General features: G+C 52.5%; 1 protein-coding gene and 1 non-coding gene across 4 annotated transcripts in view; one reads left to right on the top strand and one right to left on the bottom strand.

Moving 5' to 3' along the window:
• LOC138582827 (manganese-dependent ADP-ribose/CDP-alcohol diphosphatase-like) overlaps window positions 1-20,328 on the bottom strand; it is a 464,319-nt gene that overhangs the window by 400,794 nt on the left and 43,197 nt on the right. The gene's annotated exons all lie outside the window — the stretch shown is intronic.
• LOC138448123 (5.8S ribosomal RNA) lies at window positions 6,056-6,206 on the top strand. The gene has a single exon (XR_011259983.1). It is a non-coding gene; the product is annotated as a 5.8S ribosomal RNA (ribosomal RNA).

Below are 20,328 nucleotides of genomic sequence, written 5' to 3'. Positions count from 1 at the left end.
TGCACTGGCGGTATGAGGGGGAGGGGAAGACAGGTAGGGCTGCAAGGAAGGCGGGGGGAGGTGGGGTCCAGATGTGAAAAGGGACAATAAAGGCCAGACAGACTGGGGAGATTACAGATGCTGAAGCCCACCGCCTCAAGTCAGGATAGAGATACCAACTAACCAAGTTGCACTAACAATTCCCCCCTCCGCATACATCTCTCAAACTACAAACCAAACACAACCACAAACCTACCACACAACAAACCGCACAAACTTCACTACATTACAACAAAAAAACATAAACACACAGACTCGCACAAAAGTACACGATGACTACGGGCCGCAAACACCTCAGGCCCAGCCAACAGACCTACTGGGCTGAGGCCGCCAACAGCACATCACTGATCTCTTGCACTTTTCCAGCTTGCTCCCACTAACCCCCCTCCCTTCCTCTTTCAGAGCCGCCAGAGCGCCAGGGGACCACTCCGGTGGTGATAGTGCCCGGTACAAATGTACATGCCATCAGTTATACATTGCCCCACTTTAAAATCTCTGTCAACACAAAGAGAGATAAGCTAGGGATGGGGAGGGGCACCTCAGAGGCTGTGTGCAAAATATGCATTCCTTTGTTTGACACAAAGGAATGCTTAACTTTTTCTCTAGCGCCGAGCTCAGAGGCGGCTGTCTGGGTGGGCCCCTTCCAGCGCTGCCCCCACCCCAGCTCCTTAGCTCTGCACCACTCAGACACCCCTTAGCCCACTCAGGCAACCCTCTGCTTTGCCCATAAGGCTTTATGGGGCATGGGGTCTCAATCTCTATTACACTGGGGGGAAAATCAGGTAAAACAATAAATTGTGGGGGAGCAAACCTGACCTGTATACAATATGAACAACAAAAGGCTCCTGCACTTCAATGGGGTTTTAAAGCATGGAATTCACTGGTTAATCTAAGGGAATACACACTGGTGTTCGACAACTCAACCATTAACAGAATAGAAGTTCAAGGAAAATACAACCTGACTTCAACAAACATAATAAAAATAAAATCAACAGTTTTTAATAAATAGAGATATTAAAACCAGTACATAAAACTAAATAAAGTGACAAGTGCTATAAAGTGCTGAATGCTTATTTTCACAACAATTCCCATGTGTAGAATGTGCTTCGATTGTGCAAAATATACAATTAAACAATATCTCTCCTTGAGAGATCTCAGAACAATTGTACAAGTTAATACATGAACTGTTATCAGTTATCCATGTTTCAATCGTTCCAGTGATGTAGAACCACTCGATATTACAGCAGATAACGCAGAGTTCTTAATTATCAGTGCCTCTTGTCTAGATGCCTGGGTCAGTTAGTGCCTAAAGTGCATCTATCTGAGATTCTTAAGCTTTAAATGATGCTTTCTATTAGTATCTCCAATTGCATGGGGTCTCAATACCTTCAACTCTCTCTTCCTAAATACCTTCCTTCTCAAGCTCTTCGCTCATCCGCTTCCAACTCCCTCAGGGTCAGTCACTTCTCCAAGCAGCGAGTTGGTGGAGATCTCTTTCTTCTGCTGGGGCCTCCCTCTGGAACAGCCTCCCTGCCTTTCTGAAACTTGAGGAGAACCATCTCCGGTTCCGGAAGCACCTCAAGACCTGAAGGTGTTGAGGTGCTTCCTGAACCGGAGATGGTTCTTTGCTTCTGCTTTCTCTCCTCCTTTACTTTACTTTAATGTAATGCGCACCTTGGACCCTAGGGCATTAGGGCACGGACAAGATCACATAAACACAAAGAAGCAACAAAAAAAGAAAGGCGGATCAGCTACCCACTAAGATCATCATGGCAGATAGAATCGGGAGTCTGAGGGGGGGTCTAAGATTAAGAGCAAAGCAAGGTTTTTAGCGCTTTCTTAAAAGCTGTCAATGTGGGTTGGCTTCGCAAAGTTGACGGTAGCTGGTTCCAAAGCTTGGGTGCTGCCAGAAAGAACGCCTCTCCCCTGCTGATCTCCTGGCTAAATCTGAAACTGCACTGGTTACCTGGCTACCCTCTGATCTCGATCCCAGGTCCCCTCCCCGCCAGTTGCACACCTGTACTGCCTCCCTGGCAATCCTTGCACCCGGGGATTGTTTCTGTATCTCAACAGTCCCTACTAGCACTTGACACTTGATGTCTGCACTTACCATTGCAATTGCCACCAGCTGGCCACACTTTTATGTATTGTCTTTATTTATTTTACTGTTACCCTATGTATTGCACTTTTTCCTCTTCCTCCCTCCCCTGCACTTGCTGCACTTACGCGATCTCAAGGTCACCTGGCCTAGTAGGATGGTAGCGACTAGTTCCCATCCGAGAAAAGGACCATAGCAACGGCCCGCCCCCTCGTTGTCACGTGACCTCTGATGTCATTCGTGTGTATTCCGGAGCAGAGAAGCGGTTCCGGAGCACGTTCAGTAAGCGGGCTGGGGCTGAGCGGGAATTTTGAACGCTCTGGCTGCCGCCGGTGCAAGTGCAACCGGACCCTGCCAGCCTTTGGCTAGCAGCGTTTGGGGTTGGCATTTCAACACCGGGAACATTTCTAGGAGGCCCTGGAGCGTCCTGAGCGACAAGGCTCTGGCTGCCAGGCTGCAGGAACAGCAGCAACCCGTGTGCTTTTGGCTGGCTGTAAATTGGAATTTTCTTCCGGATACCGTGAACGTTCCTGCAAGACACCCGATTTAGACGGGGGAGCAGGAAATTACATTTACTTTAAAAATCATGCTCAGCTATTCAACATGAAAGGTATGGAGGGCTAAGAAAAGGAACAGGGAGACAGTGTATGCTTGTGTTTAACTGAACAACGGGGGTTAATAGAGTGATTTAATGTTTTATGAGGGTGTGATTATTAGGATGCGTGGTTTTAGAGGGGTTGGCTGGGGCTATCTGCGTGTGATTCGGGATGGCACACAGGCATCTGTTGCAAGGGGGAAGGGGCATCTTGCTATTTGGAAGAAGGATCAGGCATTATGTTATTGGACTAGAGGGAGGGATTGGGCATCTTGCTGGGGTCTGAATGGTTGGATAGGGGCATGCTGGTGTAGGTCTGGTGGGATGAGCCACTTTTGCGTGGCTCTGGAGAAAGGGGGCACATTGGTGTGGGTCTGGAGGGATGGATAGGACATAGTGGTGTGGGTCTGGGTGAGGGATAGGGACAGTGGTGTGGGTTGGGGTACGTGGGTCTGGGGAGGGATGGAGGACATGGGTGTGTTTCTGGAGTGAGAGATGGGGCACAGTGTGTCTGGAGGATGGCATGGGTCATCTAGGTGTGGGTTGGGAAGTGGGACGGGGCATTTTGGTGTGGCTCTGGAGGGAGGTGGTGGGGGCACGTTGGTGTGGCTCTGGCGGGAGGTGGTGGGGGCACATTGGTGTGGATCTTGGCGGAGGGATGTTGCACATGGGTGTGTTTCTGGAGGGAGAGATGGGGCTCAGCGGGTCTGGTGGGTAGCATGGGTCATCTAGGTGTGGGTTAGGAAGTTGGACGGGGCATCTTGGTGTGGCTCTGGAGGGAGGTGGTGGGGCACATTGGTGTGGCTCTGGGGGGAGGTGGATGGGGCACATGGGCATGTTTCTGGAGGGAGAAATGGGGCACAGTGGGTCTGGAGGGTGGCATGGGTCATATAGGTGTGGGTTGGGAGGTTGGACAGGGCATCTTAGTGTGGGCTCTGGAGGGAGGTGGTGGGGGCACATGGGTGTGTTTCTGGAGGGAGAGATGGGGCACAGCGGGTCTGGAGGGTGGCATGGGTCATCTAGGTGTGGGTTGCGAAGTTGGATGGGGCATCTTGGTGTGGCTCTGGGTGGAGATGGTGGGGGCACATTTGCGTGGATCTGGGCGGAGGGATGGTGCACATGCGTGTTTCTGGAGGGAGAGATGGGGCACAGTGGGTCTGGAGGGTGGCATGGGTCATCTAGGTGTGTGTTGGGAAGTGGGATGGGGCATCTTGGTGTGGCTCTGGAGGGAGGTGGTCGGGTCCCATTGGTGTGGCTCTGGAGGGAGGTGGTGGGGGCACATTGGTGTGTTTCTGGAGGGAGGTGGTGGGGCACATTGGTATGGCTCTGGAGGGAGGTGGATGGGGCACATGGGCGTTTTTCTGGAGGGAGAGATGGGGCACAGTGCGTCTGGGGGGTGGCATGGGTCATCTAGGTGTGGGTTGGGAAGTTGGGCTGGGCATCTTGGTGTGGCTCTGTAGGGAGGTGTTGGGGGCACATTGGTGTGGGTTTGATGGGAGGGATGGGGACATTGGTCTGGGGAGGGATGACCGCATATTGGTGTGGGTCTGGAAGGAGGGGACGGGGCACATTGGTGTGGGTCTGGGCGGATGGGGCATACTAGGATGGGTGGTTTTAGAGGGGGTTGACTGGGGCTATCTGCATGTGATTCAGGATCGGCACATGGGCATCTGATGCAAGGGGCATCTTGCTATGTGGAGGGAGGATGGTGCATTATGGTATTGGTCTAGAGGGAGGGATGGGGCATCTTGGTGTGGTTCTGAGAGGAAGGGATGGTGCACATGGGTGTGGGTCTGTAGGGAGGGATGGGGACATTGCTTTGGGTATGAAGGGAGGCACAGGACACATTGATGTGCATCTGGAAGGAGGGATGGGGCACATTGGTGTGGGTCTGGAGGGAAGGATTGGGGCTCATTGGTCGGAGGACAGATAGGGGCATCTTTCTGTGTGGAGGGAGCATGGGCCATCATGGTATGGGTCTTGAGGAAGGGATTGTGCATCGTGGAGTCTGGATCGGAGGGGGCATTGTTGATATGGAATGGGCATATGATGGGGGCATGTCAGGGAATGGTGGAGCATGTGGGTCAGGGCTGGAGCGCTCTGGTGGGAAGGAAGGGGGCATCTGGGTGTGAATGGAGGGATGGGGTATGTTTGTCTGGAGAGAAGCATGTTGGTTTATTGGAGTGGTGAGAGCATGTGTGTGTCGAAGGGATGGGGTAATTGGGTGAGGGTATAGAGAGAGGGCGAATGGCGCCATCTGAGTGTGGAGGTAGAGATGAAGCATATGGGTGTGGCTCTGAGGGGTGGAGCATCTTGGTGTAGGTATGGAGGGACAGATGTTGGTGTCTTTGTGTGGGTTCGGATGGAGGGATGGTGGCATGTAGGTCAGGAGGGAGGTGGCATTTGAATCTGGAACGTGTTTGGAAGGAGAAATGGGGCATTTGAGTGTGAATGGTTTCTGCTTGTGGGTGGGGGCATAAAGGATCATTAACAGCGGAGCAGCGGGAGGGTGAGCCGTGGGCCCGACCTCAGTTGCATCCCAGACGTGCACAGCCACAGCCCGGGGCACCTCGCGCAGAACGGTCCAGTGCGCGTGGTCAACCAGCCCCCTCTCCTCACTGAGCCCGCATCTGCGCTTGCCGGGGGGCGCACACTCCTCTCTCTGACCTGCCAGCGGCTGGGCATTGGTGGGCACACCCCGGTCACCAGGAAAGCCCTGACTGGGGGCAGCCGGGAGCCGAGGGAAACCTGACTGCTCTCGAGGGATGCCTCCCCAGGCAGACAGGCACCCGGGCAAGCCAGGCATGAGCCATGGTGCAGCTGCTCACTTGACGGTGGGCGCCAAGGTTCCAGCCGCCCACATCTGTGTGTGAGCAATGGCCAGGCCCGCTGGCACAGTGGGTGACCTTCCCTCTTGCCCAGGTACCTGGAGCTGGGTCCTATGCGGCCGGGCTGGGGTTTGAAGACTCTAGTGGTCCCACCCGACCCCCTGTCTGTGCTGTCTCTGGCCTGCCTCGTTGTCCATCTCCCAGCCCCCCCTCCCAAAAGGGAAGCGGAAGGGGTCGGGGAAGGATGAGTGGATCGGGCCTTGTGGGCAGGTGGCGGAGCAGCCTACCTCCATCCCCCTGGGAAGCGCTGTGCTGCTGCAGCTGGCGGTCAGGCCGAGCACCTGGATTATTATTTTTTATTTTTTTGAAACCACAATGGTTTCGGCCGAGCTAGACAGGGAGCTGGGCTGTCCTGCCACAGCCAGCGCTGCCTCCCCCAACCTCTCCTGCACCGGCAGGGTCAGGCCGACGTCTAGGACAAAAAAGGTTGCCTTTGGCTCTTGGCGGTGGATCACTCGACTCGTGCATCGATGAAGAACGCAGCTAGCTGCGAGAATTAGTGTGAATTGCAGGACACATTGATCAACACTTCGAACGCACCATGTGGCCCTGGGTTTTTCCCGGGACTACGCCTGTCTGAGGGTCGCTTGTACATCAATCGCCCCGACATTCACTCCCACGGGCGTGGCTGGGGTTGTCGCAGGGACCCCATTCCATTCATCCCCCTAAGGTCAGACCCCGATCAGCACTGTCGCTGGATCCTTGGATCTGGCGCGCAAGCTCATTGCGGACGCGTCCTGGTTTCCCCAGTTTCCCCACCTCATGCTGGTTTCGGGAGGGCCGGGTGGCCGACGAGCCCCGGATGTGGTGGCGGCAGCAGGCTTTAAAAAAGCCTGGCGCACCTTCACCCTACCCCGGGACACCTGGCCGTGCTGTGTGTGGCTGTCTTTGGTGTCCCACGGCTGCCGGCGAAGGATGACCATGGAGCACGGACCTTGTGACCATGTGGGCTTCGGTCACAGATTGGGACAGAATACACTCGCCTGCGCAAAGGGCTGGGGCAACCCCCCATACGGGCCCGAGGCCAGCTGCCCTGAGCTTTGTGCTCCCCGACCACGGCCTCAGATCAGACATGGTGACCTGCTGAATTTAAGCATATTACTAAGCAGAGGAAAAGGAACTAACCAAGATTCCCTCAGTAGCAGCCAGTGAAAAGGGAAGAGCCCAGCGCCAAATCCCCATTCAGCAGCAGGCGTGGGAAATGTGGCGTACAGAAGACCGACTCCCCGGCATCACTCAGGGGGCTCAAGTCCTTCTGATCGAGTCTCCCCACGCGGATGGTGTTAGGCCGATAGCGGCCTCTTGCACACCGGGATCAGGTCTTCTTGGCGTCAGGTTACTTGGGAATGCAGCCCAAAGCGTGTGGTAAATAAACTCTGTCTAAGGCTAAATACGGGCGCGAGACTGGTGACCAACAAGTACCGTAAGGGAAAGTTGAAGAGAGTTCAAGAGGGTGTGAAACGGTTGAGCGGTAAACTGGTGGGGTCTGTGCAGTTCACCCACAGGATTCAACACGGCAGGCAGGTTGGTCACCTGGAACGGTGGAGGCCCTTGCGGGTCTGCGGCCCGGGCACATCCAGCCCCAGCAGGGTGCATTTGGGAAGGCCCCAGGGGGCAGGTGGCTCTCTGCTCCAGCAGAGAGTGTTACAGCCCCCTGACAGCAGTTTTGCTGTGTCCACGGGGCTGAGGGAGATAGACCACCACCGGGCCCTTATCCGGCAACTGTCCTGGCCCCTCTTGGGGGTTGCTAGAGTGGCCACGGGAGACGGGGCTCCCGATGTGACTGTGGTGGACTGCCCTCAATAAACCCCAACCACGCAGTGCTGCCGGGCGTGGAGGCCCACAAAGGGCGCCAGGGGTCGGTTAACCACCCGACCTGTCTGGAAACACTGACTAAGAATATAATGCCTGCCCGAGTCGGAGGGATGAATGAAACCCTGTGATGTAATGATGTTGAGGGCCGGTGCCCGGCGATTGCAGTGGCATCCTGTCGCGGTGGGCTCTCCACCGACCCATCTCCCCCGCTGTGTCAGAGATGATGCATGAGCGTGTGTGATAGGACCCGAAAGATGGTGGACTCGGCCTGGTGGAGGTCCGTAGCGGTCCTGATGTGTAAATCGGTCATCCGACCTGGGTATAGGGGCAAAAGACTAATCGAATGATATAGTAGCTGGTTCTCTCCGAAGTTTCACTCAAGATAGCTGGCGCACGGAAACCCCAGTTTTATCTAGCAAAGCGAATGATTAGAGGTCTTGGGGCCAAAATTTGTAACGCTCACCTGACTCCCACGGAGGCGCTGGCCTGGTTCGCGCTGCTGTGACCTCTTCTAAGGTGATGCGCAGGGTTCGGAAGACGGACTGGACCGGGCCCCCAAATCTGGCTTGTCTGGGTCGCAGAAGTATCCTTCTGTAGGCGAAAATAGGGGATTAACTGACTGCGGGGTAATGCAATCAGCCTCCCACTTTCCCCTCTCACCCTCCTCGAAACCCTTCTGTGATTCCTCGTAGCTTCTCACCTTAGGGTCTGGAAGGACGAGCTCTCCATCCTGCTTCTGATGCAGGGGCACGTTGGTATCCAGTTACTTCACTGGATTTTCGGATTGGTGAGAACCAAACTTGCTTGGCTTCCAGGTAAGTTTTTTTTTATAAGAGGTTCCCCTTGTGTCCATGCATTAATGTACTAATGCTAGTGTCTTTTTCCCCATAGGGGCCGGGGTACGGAATGCCGGGGAACAGGCACCGACCCGAGATGAGAGGTGAAATCCTTGTAGAAATCAGGTAAGTCTTTAATGAGCGTTTTTTGGTAATGTCTTTTCATTCGCTCATTAACGCTGATGTCTCTTTTTCCCCTTAGGGGCCGGGGTCCGGAAATGCCAGGATGCGGCGTGGACCCGAAATGAAGAGGGAATGAATCAACAGGTAAGTCTTAACATGGAGATTTAGCTTTCCTTATTCCCTTCTCTCTCTCACCTTTTGTTCTGGTCTTTTTCTCCCTAGGCGCTGGGGCGTGACTGCGAATCCGGATGATCGCTGCTGAACATGGAGGCGCCCTGTAAAGGTGAGTGGAATGCGGCGCTGCAGCGATCGACGCAATGAGCTTTTAAATAAAAGTCTTCCTTTTCAGGATTGTCGGCGAGATGTCTCTGGGATGCGGATTTAGCAGGTAAGGACTTTTCCTTCTTCTGTTCTCTTCTTCTCTTCCTTTGCAGGTGATCCAGGATGCTGGCAGGCGTGGCAGAAGTCAGGATGCAGGAGCAGACACGGTGAGCGTCCAGCTGCTAGATGCAGAACAACGCGAAGCACGTGTGGCTGTTCGGGTGGGGTTTAAATAGCCTTGGAAGAAGTTCCAGGTATGTATCCTTCCTCCAATCGGGTATGTATCCTTCCTCGACCACGCCCGGATGGTAAATTAGTCCCACGGGTAAAGTAGTTCCTTTCAGGCCTCAAGGAGGCTGGGATCCTGCAGCATGGTCTGCATCAGGTAAGTGCACCCAAGCACTTCCATAATGAGCCTGGCGCCTATGGCGCCAGGACTGATGTCTTTTATGAGCCTGGCGCCATAGGCGCCAGGGCACTGTCCAAAGGGCCCCTATATGGGGTTGCTGGGTCCTTCCTTGGGGACTGGATGTCCGCTTTCGGGGACGCAGGGCTTGAACCGGCTCCCCGGGAGCGGGCATCATGACAGCACTCCCCCCCAAGGCCCCTCCCAAGGTTGTTCCCTCCGGGGGTTTTGGTTTGTCTGGGAAGAGTCGGTGGAATTTCCTGACTAATCGAGGTGCATGCACATGGTCGCTGGGTTCCCACGACCTCTCCTGAGGTCCGTACCCCTTCCAATCAATTAGGTAGAACAGTTTTGACCTAAACATTTTTGAGTCTAAAATGTTCTTCACTTCGAATTCGGGCTCCCCATCTATTAGAATGGGTTCTGGAGGTTTGAGTAGTCGGGTTCCGGGTACCATTGGTTTCAGAAGTGACACATGAAAAACAGGGTGAATTCGCATACTAGCTGGTAAATCAAGTTTAACAGCCACTGGGTTAATTATTGCTGTAATAGAATAAGGTCCCAGATATTTTGGGTTAAAAGTTCGAGGCCCTTTGAGCGGTAAATGTCTGGTAGCTAACCACACTTGATCCCCAATCTGATACGGAGGTGCTTCACTCCGATGTAGGTCAGCATTCTCTTTGTATTTTCTCTTGGCTTGTTGTAAATGCGTGGTTGCCTCTTTGAAGGCTCGGGTAATGGTAGAATGCAGATGTTCTACTGCGGGCACTCCGAGGTTCTGAGGTGAGTCGAGGTTTGAGGTTCGAGGGTGATGTCCAAACAAGGTATAAAAAGGACTATGGCCAGTTCCAGAGTGTACCGAATTATTATATGCGTATTCGGCTATCCAAAGAATGTCTTTCCAGTTGCTTTCAGATTGCTGTAACATACACCGTAAGTATTGCTCGAGGGTCTGATTTGTCCTCTCGGTCTGACCATCGGTCTGAGGGTGGTGACTGGTCGATAATCTTACGTCGATCTGCGCCATTTGACAACATTTGCGCCAGAAGTGGGAAATGAATTGGCTTCCCCGGTCAGAGATTAGTATAGATGGGAATCCATGTAGCCGAACAATATTTTCGAGGAATTCTTTGGCTAGGACAGAAGCTGAAGGTAAACCTTTTAAAGGAATAAAGTGGGCCATTTTGGAAAACAAATCCACAATTACCAGAATAGTATTGTACCCCGAACAAGGAGGCAGGTCCGTAATAAAATCCATTGATAGGGTGTGCCAGGGTGCTGGCGGTATGTCTAGAGGTTGAAGGAGACCGGCTGGTCTTTTCTTTTGACTTTTATTTTGGGCGCAAACACCACAGGACATCACAAAAGATTTAACGTCTTTTCGCCAAGAGGGCCACCAAAATTGTCGTTTCACCTTTTCCTCTGTCTTGGCAATACCGGGGTGTCCCTCTATTAATGCATCATGATAACCGGAAATAACTAGTTCGTGAAATTCCTTATGTGGCAGGAATAAGCGTCCTTGGAAATAAGGTAAACCATTATCTATGGTAAAGTCGGATCCCTTTTGTATCCAATCCTGTAAGGTTGTAGGGTCCAGGAGTTGTTTCACTCTGGCTTGAATGTCTTCAAGTGTCTGTAACGAAGTCATGCCTAGAATTCTCTGTTCGGGAATTATTGGTACTGGTTCTGAGTTTGTATCTGATTCTCCCATTCCAATTCGGGATAAGGCGTCTGCTTTGCCGTTCTTGCAGCCAGGTCGATAGGTAATCACAAAATCAAATTCAGCGAAAAACAAAGCCCATCGGAGCTGCCATGATGACTGAGCCTTGGCGGTTTTCAAATACTGTAAATTCCGGTGATCAGTGATCACCGTGATGGTATGTCGAGCGCCAAGCAGGTAATGCCGCCAGGCTTTAAAAGCGGACTTTATGGCTAACAGTTCTTTGTCAGTGATTGCGTAATTAATCTCTGGTGCCGAGAATTTTCTGGACCAAAATGCTACGGGATGCAGTTGGTTGGTTTCAGGATCTCTTTGCGACAGAACTGCTCCCATGGCTAGGCTGGATGCGTCAGTCTCGACGACATAAGGGAGATCTGGACGCAGGTGTTTCAATATAGGTGCAGAGGTAAACTTAGCTTTTAAATCCTGAAAGGCCTGCTCGGCTTCTTCAGACCATTCAAAACGTTTATTTTTCCTCAAGAGTGCAGTAATGGGTTGTACCACGCGTGAAAATTCCGGGATAAACCTGCGATAGAAATTGGCAAAGCCGAGATTGCTTTGAACCCCTTTTACAGAGCTAGGTGATGGCCATTTGAGGATGGCATCCACTTTTCTTGAGTCCATTCGGACTCCTTTGGGTGTCAGGATGAAACCGAGAAACTCAACTTCTGTGGTATGGAAAACACATTTCTCCAGTTTAGCAAATAGTTTGTGTTGGCGCAGTTTTTCCAGAACTGCCCTAACGTGTTTTCTGTGATCAGATTCCGAAGAGGAGTACACCAGAATGTCATCGATATATACGACAACACAAACATCGATGAGTTCCCGAAGGACATCATTCATGAAGTATTGGAAGGCAGCAGGCGCATTGCACAACCCGAAAGGCATTACCTGGTATTCGAATAATCCATATTTTGTACGGATGGCTGTTTTCCATTCGTCGCCTTCTTTTACTCGCACCAGATGATATGCCCCCCGGAGATCTAACTTGGTGTATATGCAAGCGTCCTTCACCTGGTCAAGGAGTTCAGGAATCAGAGGCAGAGGATAACGGTTTTTAACCGTTATCTGGTTCAATGCGCGGTAATCGATACAAGTTCTAAGGTCGCCTTCTTTTTTAGGCACGAAGAACAAAGCCGAGGATGCCGGGGACTTTGACGGGCGAATAAAACCATTGGCGAGGTATTGATCCAAATATGGTCTCAAATGCAGGTTCGGTAAGGGCATAAATCCTGCTACAAGGGGGTTGTGCACCGGGCACCAGATCGATTTGGCAATCGTACAATCGGTGAGGAGGTAACGTGTTGGCCTGTTCCTTTTGGAAGACGTCCTGAAAGTCCTGGTATTCCAGAGGTAATTGCATGGAGGCAGAGGTTACAGATGCTAGATTAATCTTCAGGTTTTCTGGGTAGCAGGTTTGTGCACAAACCGGGAAGGTTATTCTCTTAGCTCGCCACTCAATTCGAGGATTATGTGTCTCTAACCAAGGAATTCCAAGAATAACCTGAAACTGTGGAGCCTTGATTACATCAAACACAACTGCCTCCCGATGGCCGTCAGGACCAATAAGAGTCACCTCAGTAGTGGAATGTGTTACCGGTCCAGAGGCAATTTCAGTTCCATCGACTGTGGTGATGACATCTTTGCTGGTTTTAGGACGGAGAGGGAGGTTAATCCTAGAGACCAATTCACGATCCACATAGTTTCCAATAGCCCCACTATCGATGTATGCCTTTATTGCATGCAGCCGCTTAGGCTTTTCTGGATCTACGAGAACCATTGGCACAATGAAATGCGAGGTCTGAGAGTTAGTTTTCAAGCTCGGCAAGCGGACCCCTACGCTTGTCGGGCTGAGTCGTTTCCCGAAACAGAGTCTTCATGGTTTTTATCAGCGGCTCCTACCGCTTTTCGGGGCGGTTTTGCCGGGCAATCTCGTAGAAAGTGTCCAGAGTTCCCACAATAAAGACATAATTTTAACTGCCGCCTCCTTTCACGTTCCTTTTGAGTTAAGGGTTCTTTAACCCCTCCAATTTGCATAGGCTCAGAGACATCAACTCCCTTGGGGTTAGCGTGGGTCTTGACCAACACCCGGGTCTCAAACCTGGACCGATCTGTTTTTCTGTTTTGAAGTCTGTGATCCAATTGGACCACTAAGTCTATATATTCTGTGCATTCTTGGGGCGGATTTACAGCTTGGGCCAAGACATCTTTAAGTTCTCCGCGTAGACCTCGATAAAATAACGTGACTCTTTTATCCTCTGGCCATCCCGTTTCCACAATTAGTCTATTAAAGGTTGCAATATAGGATAGGAGGTCCTGATTGCCCTGTCGCAGGGATAGAAGTTCGTCATCCAGAGCCTCCCCCTGAGAGTGTCGAGCAAATAACCTTTCCATGCTTGCTTGAAATCCTTGAAAATCACGGAGAATCGGGTCATCTTGAGTAACCAGTGGAACTGACCAATCGGCAGCGCAGCCGCTGAGATATGACAATACAAAGGCTACTTTGGTCTGATCATTAGGGAAGGCCCCAGGTCTGCATAGGAAGTGCAAACGACACTGATTCATGAATACGGGGAATCGTTTGGGGTCCCCAGCAAAGCGTTCAGGTGGGGCCAGCGGCATGTTTCCAGGTAGATTAATCTGCACAGGGTTACTGGGAACCACTGGAGCGGGGTTCCCTCCGGAACAGGGTAGAGGAGTTTGTCCAGCTTGACCTTGCAAAAGCTGTCTGGCCAGGTCATCAGTTCTTTCCTTTGATATTATTAATTCCCTCTTGAGGGCATTAGTCTCTTGACGAGCGGCATGTACTTCACCCCGTAATTCCCCCAGTAATTGGGCCAACTGATCAGTCTCAGAAGTTTCCATAGCGCCTGGGTGGGAATTTGTAGGAAGGCTTCGCGTTCTGTAACGCTCACCTGACTCCCACGGGGGCGCTGGCCTGGTTCGCGCTGCTGTGACCTCGTCTAAGGTGATGCGCAGGGTTCGGAAGACGGACTGGACCGGGCCCCAGATCTGGCTTGTCTGACTCGCAGAAGTTTCCTTCTGTAGGTGAGAATAGGGGGTTAACTGTCTGCGGGGTAATGCAATCGGCCTCCCACTTACCCCTCTCACCCTCCTCAAAACCCTTCTGTGCTTCCCCGTAGCGTCTCACCTTAGGGTCTGGAAGGACGAGCTCTCCATCCTGCTTCTGATGCAGGGGCGCGTTGGTATCCAGTTACGTCACTGGATTTTCGGATGGGTGAGAACCAAACTTGCTTGGCTTCCAGGTAAGTTTTTCTATAAGTGGTTCCCCTTGTGTCCATGCATTAATGTTCTAATGCTAGTGTCTTTTTCCCCATAGGGGCCGGGGTACGGAATGCCGGGGAACAGGCACCGACCCGAGGTGAGCGGTGAAATCCTTGCGGAAATCAGGTAAGTCTTTAATGAGTGTTTTGGTAATGTCTTTTCATTCACTCATTAACGCTGATGTCTTTTTCCCCTTAGGGGCCGGGGTCCGAAAATGCCTGGATGCGGCGCGGACCCGAAATGAAAAGGGAATGACCCAACAGGTAAGTCTTGACATGGAGTTTTAGCTTCCCTTTTCCCTTCTTTCTCTCACCTTTGTTCTTGTCTTTTTCTCCCTAGGCGCGGGGGCGCGACTGCGAATCCGGATGGTCGCTGCTGAACATGGAGGCGCCCTGTAAAGGTGAGTAGAATGCGGCGCTGCAGCGATCGATGCGATGTGCTTTTAAAAATAAATGTCTTCCTTTTCAGGATTGTCGGCGAAATGTCTCTGGGATGCAGATTTAGCAGGTGAGGCCTTTTCCTTCTTCTGTTCTCTTGTTCCCTTCCTTTGCAGGTGATTCAGGATGCTGGCAGGTGTGGCAGAAGTCAAGATGCAGGAGCAGACACGGTGAGCGTCAAGCTGCTAGATGCAGAACAACGCGAAGCACGTGTGGCTGATCGGGTGTGGTTTAAATAGCCTTGGAAGAAGTTCCTAGAATTTGTCCTTCCTCCAATCAGGTATGTATCCTTCCCCGACCACGCCCGGGTGGTTAATGAGTACCACAGGTAAAGTAGTTCCTTTCAGGCCTCAAGGAGGCCGGGGTTCTGCAGCATGGTCTGCATCAGGTAAGTGCACCCAAACACTTTCATAATGAGCCTGGCGCCTATGGCGCCAGGACTGACGTTTTCTATGAGCCTGGCGCCATAGGCGCCAGGACGCTGTCCAAAGGGCCCCTATAAGGGGTTGCTGGGACCTTCCCCGGGGACTTAATGTCTGCTTTCGGGGACGCAGGGCCTGAGCCGGCTCCCCGGGAGCGGGCATCGTGACAACATTACGGTTAAGTACACAGTTAAAAACACCTCCCCAAATAATCCCACCACCCAGCAGAGGGCCGACTCTACCGTACAGGGTCCTAAAGTAAGCCGCTGTGTCCTGGTTAGGGGCATATAAATTTACAATACACACTTCTCGGTTTTCCAATATACCCTTCACAACAGTCAATCTGCCATCTGGGTCACCCGTGACCTGAAGCAGCTGAAATGGCACCTGCGGCGCAACCCAGATGATAACTCCTCTAGCGTAGGCCGAGTATGTGGATCCCACCAGGCACCCCCTCCACTTCTTCTTAACCACCTCCAATTTCTCCCTAGTGAGGTGGGTCTCTTGCAATAATGCTATGTCGGTCCTCATCCTTTTCAGATACATCACCTTGTTACGTTTCAGATAGCTGTTGAGGCCCCTGACATTCCAGGTAACCACTGTAAGGCACCCTGGCGCCATCACCATGATATCCCGCCTCTTAAGGGTCACATTTTGGCTCAATACCCTTTCCCTCCCATCAAACTTCCCTCCAACCCCCTTCCCAACTCCCCATCCCCCAACTTCAAACCATTGCACACCCCTCTCACCCTCCCACCTCCCCCCCTTCGTCTACCCCAACCCCAACAAGTGCCCAGCTCCATCCCTGGATCTCGGGCCCCCCTGCGTTTGGTTCTGCCCTAAAAGGCCCCAGCCCAGACCCCAGCAGGGTGTCACCGAACTACCAGTGACCTAACTAAACTATTTGCTATGGGGGTGTGAGGTCATGCTCCGTATAGCTCCTATATCTATATCAAGGTTTCCAGTGCCACTGTCTCATATTTATAATTGTAGCTCTGAACACACTCCTCTGCCGGTATATGCAATGCTATATTCAAGTCCCATTGCCATGAGCTGCAGCACCTAGGGCGCTTTTCCGACGCATGTTACTTATCTCCACCTTCTGCTCCCTGGATGTCCGGTTCCTGGGGACAGCTCTGCGCATCTAACCATCCCATGGCGTTCTCTGGGGTGTCAAAAAACAAGGTTCTGCTCTTGTAGAAAACCTTCAGTTTAGCTGGAAAAAGCAGCATGTACCTATGGCCTGCATCCCGCAATCTTCTTTTCACGGACCCAAAGTTAATGCGGCTGTGCTGTACTTGCAAGGTATAATCCGGGTATGCCGTTATGTTCGCAGCACCTCTTTGTATCGTGCCGCCCTTCCGAAAGTGTTCAAGGATTTTTTTCCCGGTAGTTTAGGATCTTCGCTATCACCGGCCTGGGGGGGGGGGGTTTAGGGTTCCCCGGCGGTGGCTTCCTCATCAGGGCCCTGTGTGCCCTCTCTACAGCGAACCCCTAGGACATAGCTCCCCCGGTTATCTCCTGTAATAGCATAGACTCGATGTATTCGTAGGGTTAGTTCCCTCAGCTCCTTCCGACAATGGGAATATTGTTCCTTCGGGCGCGTCCCTCTGCCTCTTCCGACCTGCTCTCCAGATTGCCCACACGTTGTACCAAGGCGTGAAGTTCAGATTTATGGGCAGCACAGGCTGCTGTGTTCGGGGCCACCTCTTTTTCCAGGTCCTCCGTGCGCTCAGCCACCAATCGTACGTCTTGCCGGAGAAGATTTACGTCCTCCTGCACCGCTCCAACTTTGAGCTCAAGTACAGCTTTCAATTCACTGATTGCCAGGCCCAGTTTGGTCTCCAAGGCCACTTTCAGGTCCGCAATCGCCGCAAGTACCTCCTGGTTGCCCATAATGTCTGGGCCCCCAGCGGGGGTCCTGTCTTTCTTCCTGGCCCCTTCTGCACCTGGTGGTGTTTTGGCAAAATCGTCCAGTGTGGGCTGCTTGCCTTTCTGTCTGATGGGTTTGTTGGACATCTTGTTGCATCAGGGTAAAGTGAGTCGGCCCCAAAACGTGCTGTCCTCTTTTAGAACGTGCTAAGTTGCCCAAAATGTCTAGGCCCGGCCTGATCGTTTCAGGGGTGTCCTCCAGCGACCTCCCCTATTTCTAGAATGGACTGTGTCCTCCCATGTACCCATGTGGGTTCATTCAGCCTTCACAGGACTAAGGACCCTGCCCCAGTCGATCTAGCTCCCCGGGCTGTCTGCCTGGTGCTGGTGTGGCTCTGTGGGCTCCGGTGGCCACTCTTGATGGTCCCCACTTTCATGGGGCAACCCCGTACACCTTCATCTGCAGTTACCTCTTGCGGCCACCTCGGGCACGTTGTCTGTGTCTCTTTGTTCCCACTTCAGGCGGCTGCAAGTCTCTGTGTTTCTGTCTAAGCCTGTCTGTGCCGCTCGGGTGGCTGGATCAGCATTCGTAAATCAATCATAGGCATGTCTTGTTCTTCGTTGTGCTATTGTGTTTACTAGCCTCAACAGGATGGTTTAGTGGAGTTTGTTGCAGGTTGGGTTGCCGATGTGTGCCTGCGCCTCTTCGTCTCACGGTGCGGCGCTGGGTTTATTGTGTCATGGGCATTTCAGCTTATCAGCTGTCTGTGAGCAGCAACGGTGCTCTTTTCTCTCCTCCCATCACCTCGTTAAAGGAGACGGACGCTCCCAGCGTCGCCTCCCTCTGATCGATCCGCTTGGTGCACAGCGTACCGGGCAGCTCCCTGCGTCTATATACACGCACGCATTGGCGCCATTTTGAATGCGCTATCCAAGCTCCGCATCGCAGCCCATTCAAAGAATTGCTTGGCAACGTGATAGTTAGTTCAATATAAGTCAGTAGTGCTCTGGTCGCCGCCGGTTCATTCTAGTTACTGGTTCCACATTCCACCATGCAATAGTTCCATGTTTGCAGGGTCAGCGCTCTGCATGACCTTGCCCTGTGCTGCAATTGCAAGATCAACTCCCTTGTCCCCGGTGGATGCGTGAACTTATACACGTTGCAAAGGGTAATATGATTAAGCTGGCATCTGTTTTGCTAGGAGCTGCTATCACATCTAATCAGGGTCCCCCTGTGTGCCTCCGTCAGGTCTCAGGCAACCCTTAGGCTGTGCTTGGCTTTATTATCAGTGAAATTTGATTGCATCCGTTTCAGGGTCTTCCTGTGTGGCACTCCGTATACTAAGCTGGCCCTGTACATCCGTGTTATTGCGTTACCTTTGGTCCGGATGGCCGCAACACGGAGCCTGCAGCCGTGGACACCATGCGCGACCCGAAAAGCTGCCCTGTCATAGGCCTGTCTAATGACCAAGTCTCCACTGCGGCTGCAAGCGAAACCGCCCATAATGCTTGGACGGCTCACATGCCGTCACTTCGCTACAGCTGCTTGTGGGCACGCCGGTGCCTCGTATGTGTTGCGCATACACTGCCGAGTATTGCAGTGTATATTGTACTGTCACTTATTCATGGGTGAGCAGCCTTGTAGTCTATCACGCATACACGCGGACTGCTTGGGTTTCCAGTCCCGTTTTGTCGCGCACTGGGCATGCGCTTTTCAATCACGGCACTGTTCGTTTGCCGTTTTACTCCGACGTCAGGCTTCTCCCCCGGGTCCCGCGCTGTGGCCACAGGGGGTCTTCACAGCTCCGCTCTACTCGCGGCCCCTTCTGGCAGACCCGATCTGAGCGCAGCTCTCTCTCCTATAACGGGCTGCTCGTGAGTCAGCTGTCCTCCACATCTCTTTGTTGTTGGCGGATCGCCATTTTAGATTCCTCACAAGCGCACCGCCATAAAATTCTTCCGGCTGATTTCGCTCGCATCACAGCGCTGACCCTCACCATCTCCAGCTCCAGTTGGGCAGTGTTAGTTCATGAACTCGGGCAAACGATGTATTCAGACCAGGATGGTTTCAATGTGTCACATTTTCTCGGATGATTTCAGGATCACCAGGAGCCTCCTTGGAAACACGTCCTCCTACATGGCTCTGTAGCCACGCCCCCAGCCGCACAGAGAGTTCTTTTCTTTTTGAGGGGCAGGCCACCCTGGAATGGGTTTGCCCCGAGAAAGGGGCCCGAGCTTTGCAAAGAGTCGCTGTTCCGGCGGCGTCCGGTGAGCTCCCGCTGGTCCTTAAAAATCTGGGTGAGATTTTGTAAATCTCGCGCCAGGCCGTACCCATATCCGCAGCATGTCTCCAAGGCGGACAACCTCTGGCATGTCAGAACAATGTAGGTACGGGAAGTCAGCCTCTGGATGCGAGCCGGTCCCTTCCTGGGGATCACCCCAGCTGCAGTGTTCGCCAATCTTGTTCTTCCTCTGGGGGTTCAGGGCCGGCATTCTGCCTCGGCCGACACCTAGCAGCTGACTTGGAACTGGTGCGGACCAGGGGAATCCGACTGTTTAATTAAAACAAAGCATTGCGAAGGCCTGTGGAGGGTGTTGACGCAATGTGATTTCTGCCAAGTGCTCCTAATGTCAAAGTGAAGAAATTCAATGAAGCGTGGGTAAACGGATGGGGTAACTATGACCTTTAAGGAAGCCACATGCCTCGTCATCTAATTAGTGATGTGCATGAATGGATGAATGAGATTCCCACTGTCCCTATCTACTATCTAGCGAAACCACAGCCAAGGGAACAAGCTTGGCAGAATCGTCGGGGAAAGAAGACCCGGTTGAGTTTGACTCTAGTCTGGCACTGTGAAGAGACATGAGGTAGGATAAGTGGGAGGCCCTCGGGCCGCTGGTGAAATACCACTACTCTTATTGTTTTCCCACTTACCCGGTGAGGCGGGGGGCGAGCCCCATGGGGCTCTCGCTTCTGGCTCCAAGCACCCGGCACCTGCCGGGCACGACCCGCTCCGGGGACAGTGGCAGGTGGGGAGTTTGACTGGGGTGGTACACCCTGTCAAAGGATAACGCAGGTGTCCTAAGGCGAACTCAAGGAGGACAGAAACCTCCCACGGAGCAGACGGGCAAAAGCTAGCTTGATCTCGATTTTTCAGTATGAATATAGACCGTGAAAGCAGGGCTTCACGATCCTGCTGACTTTTTGGGTTTCAAACAGGAGGTATCAGAAAAGTTACCACAGGGATAACTGGCTTGTGGCGGCCAAGCCTTTATAGCGACGTCGCTTTTTGATCCTTCGATGTCGACTCTTCCTATCATTGTGAAACAGATTTCACCAAGCATCAGATTGTTTACCCACTAATAGGGAACGTGAGGTGGATTTAGACCGTTGTGAGACAGGTTAGTTTTACCCTACTGATGATGTGTTGTTGCAATAGTAATCCTGTTCAGTACGAGAGGAACCACAGG

The sequence above is a fragment of the Ambystoma mexicanum genome, chromosome 3q (assembly GCF_040938575.1).
Source record: "Ambystoma mexicanum isolate Mex_15411 chromosome 3q, UKY_AmexF1_1, whole genome shotgun sequence".
NCBI lineage: Eukaryota > Metazoa > Chordata > Amphibia > Caudata > Ambystomatidae > Ambystoma > Ambystoma mexicanum.
This window is presented reverse-complemented; position numbering and strand designations above follow the sequence as displayed.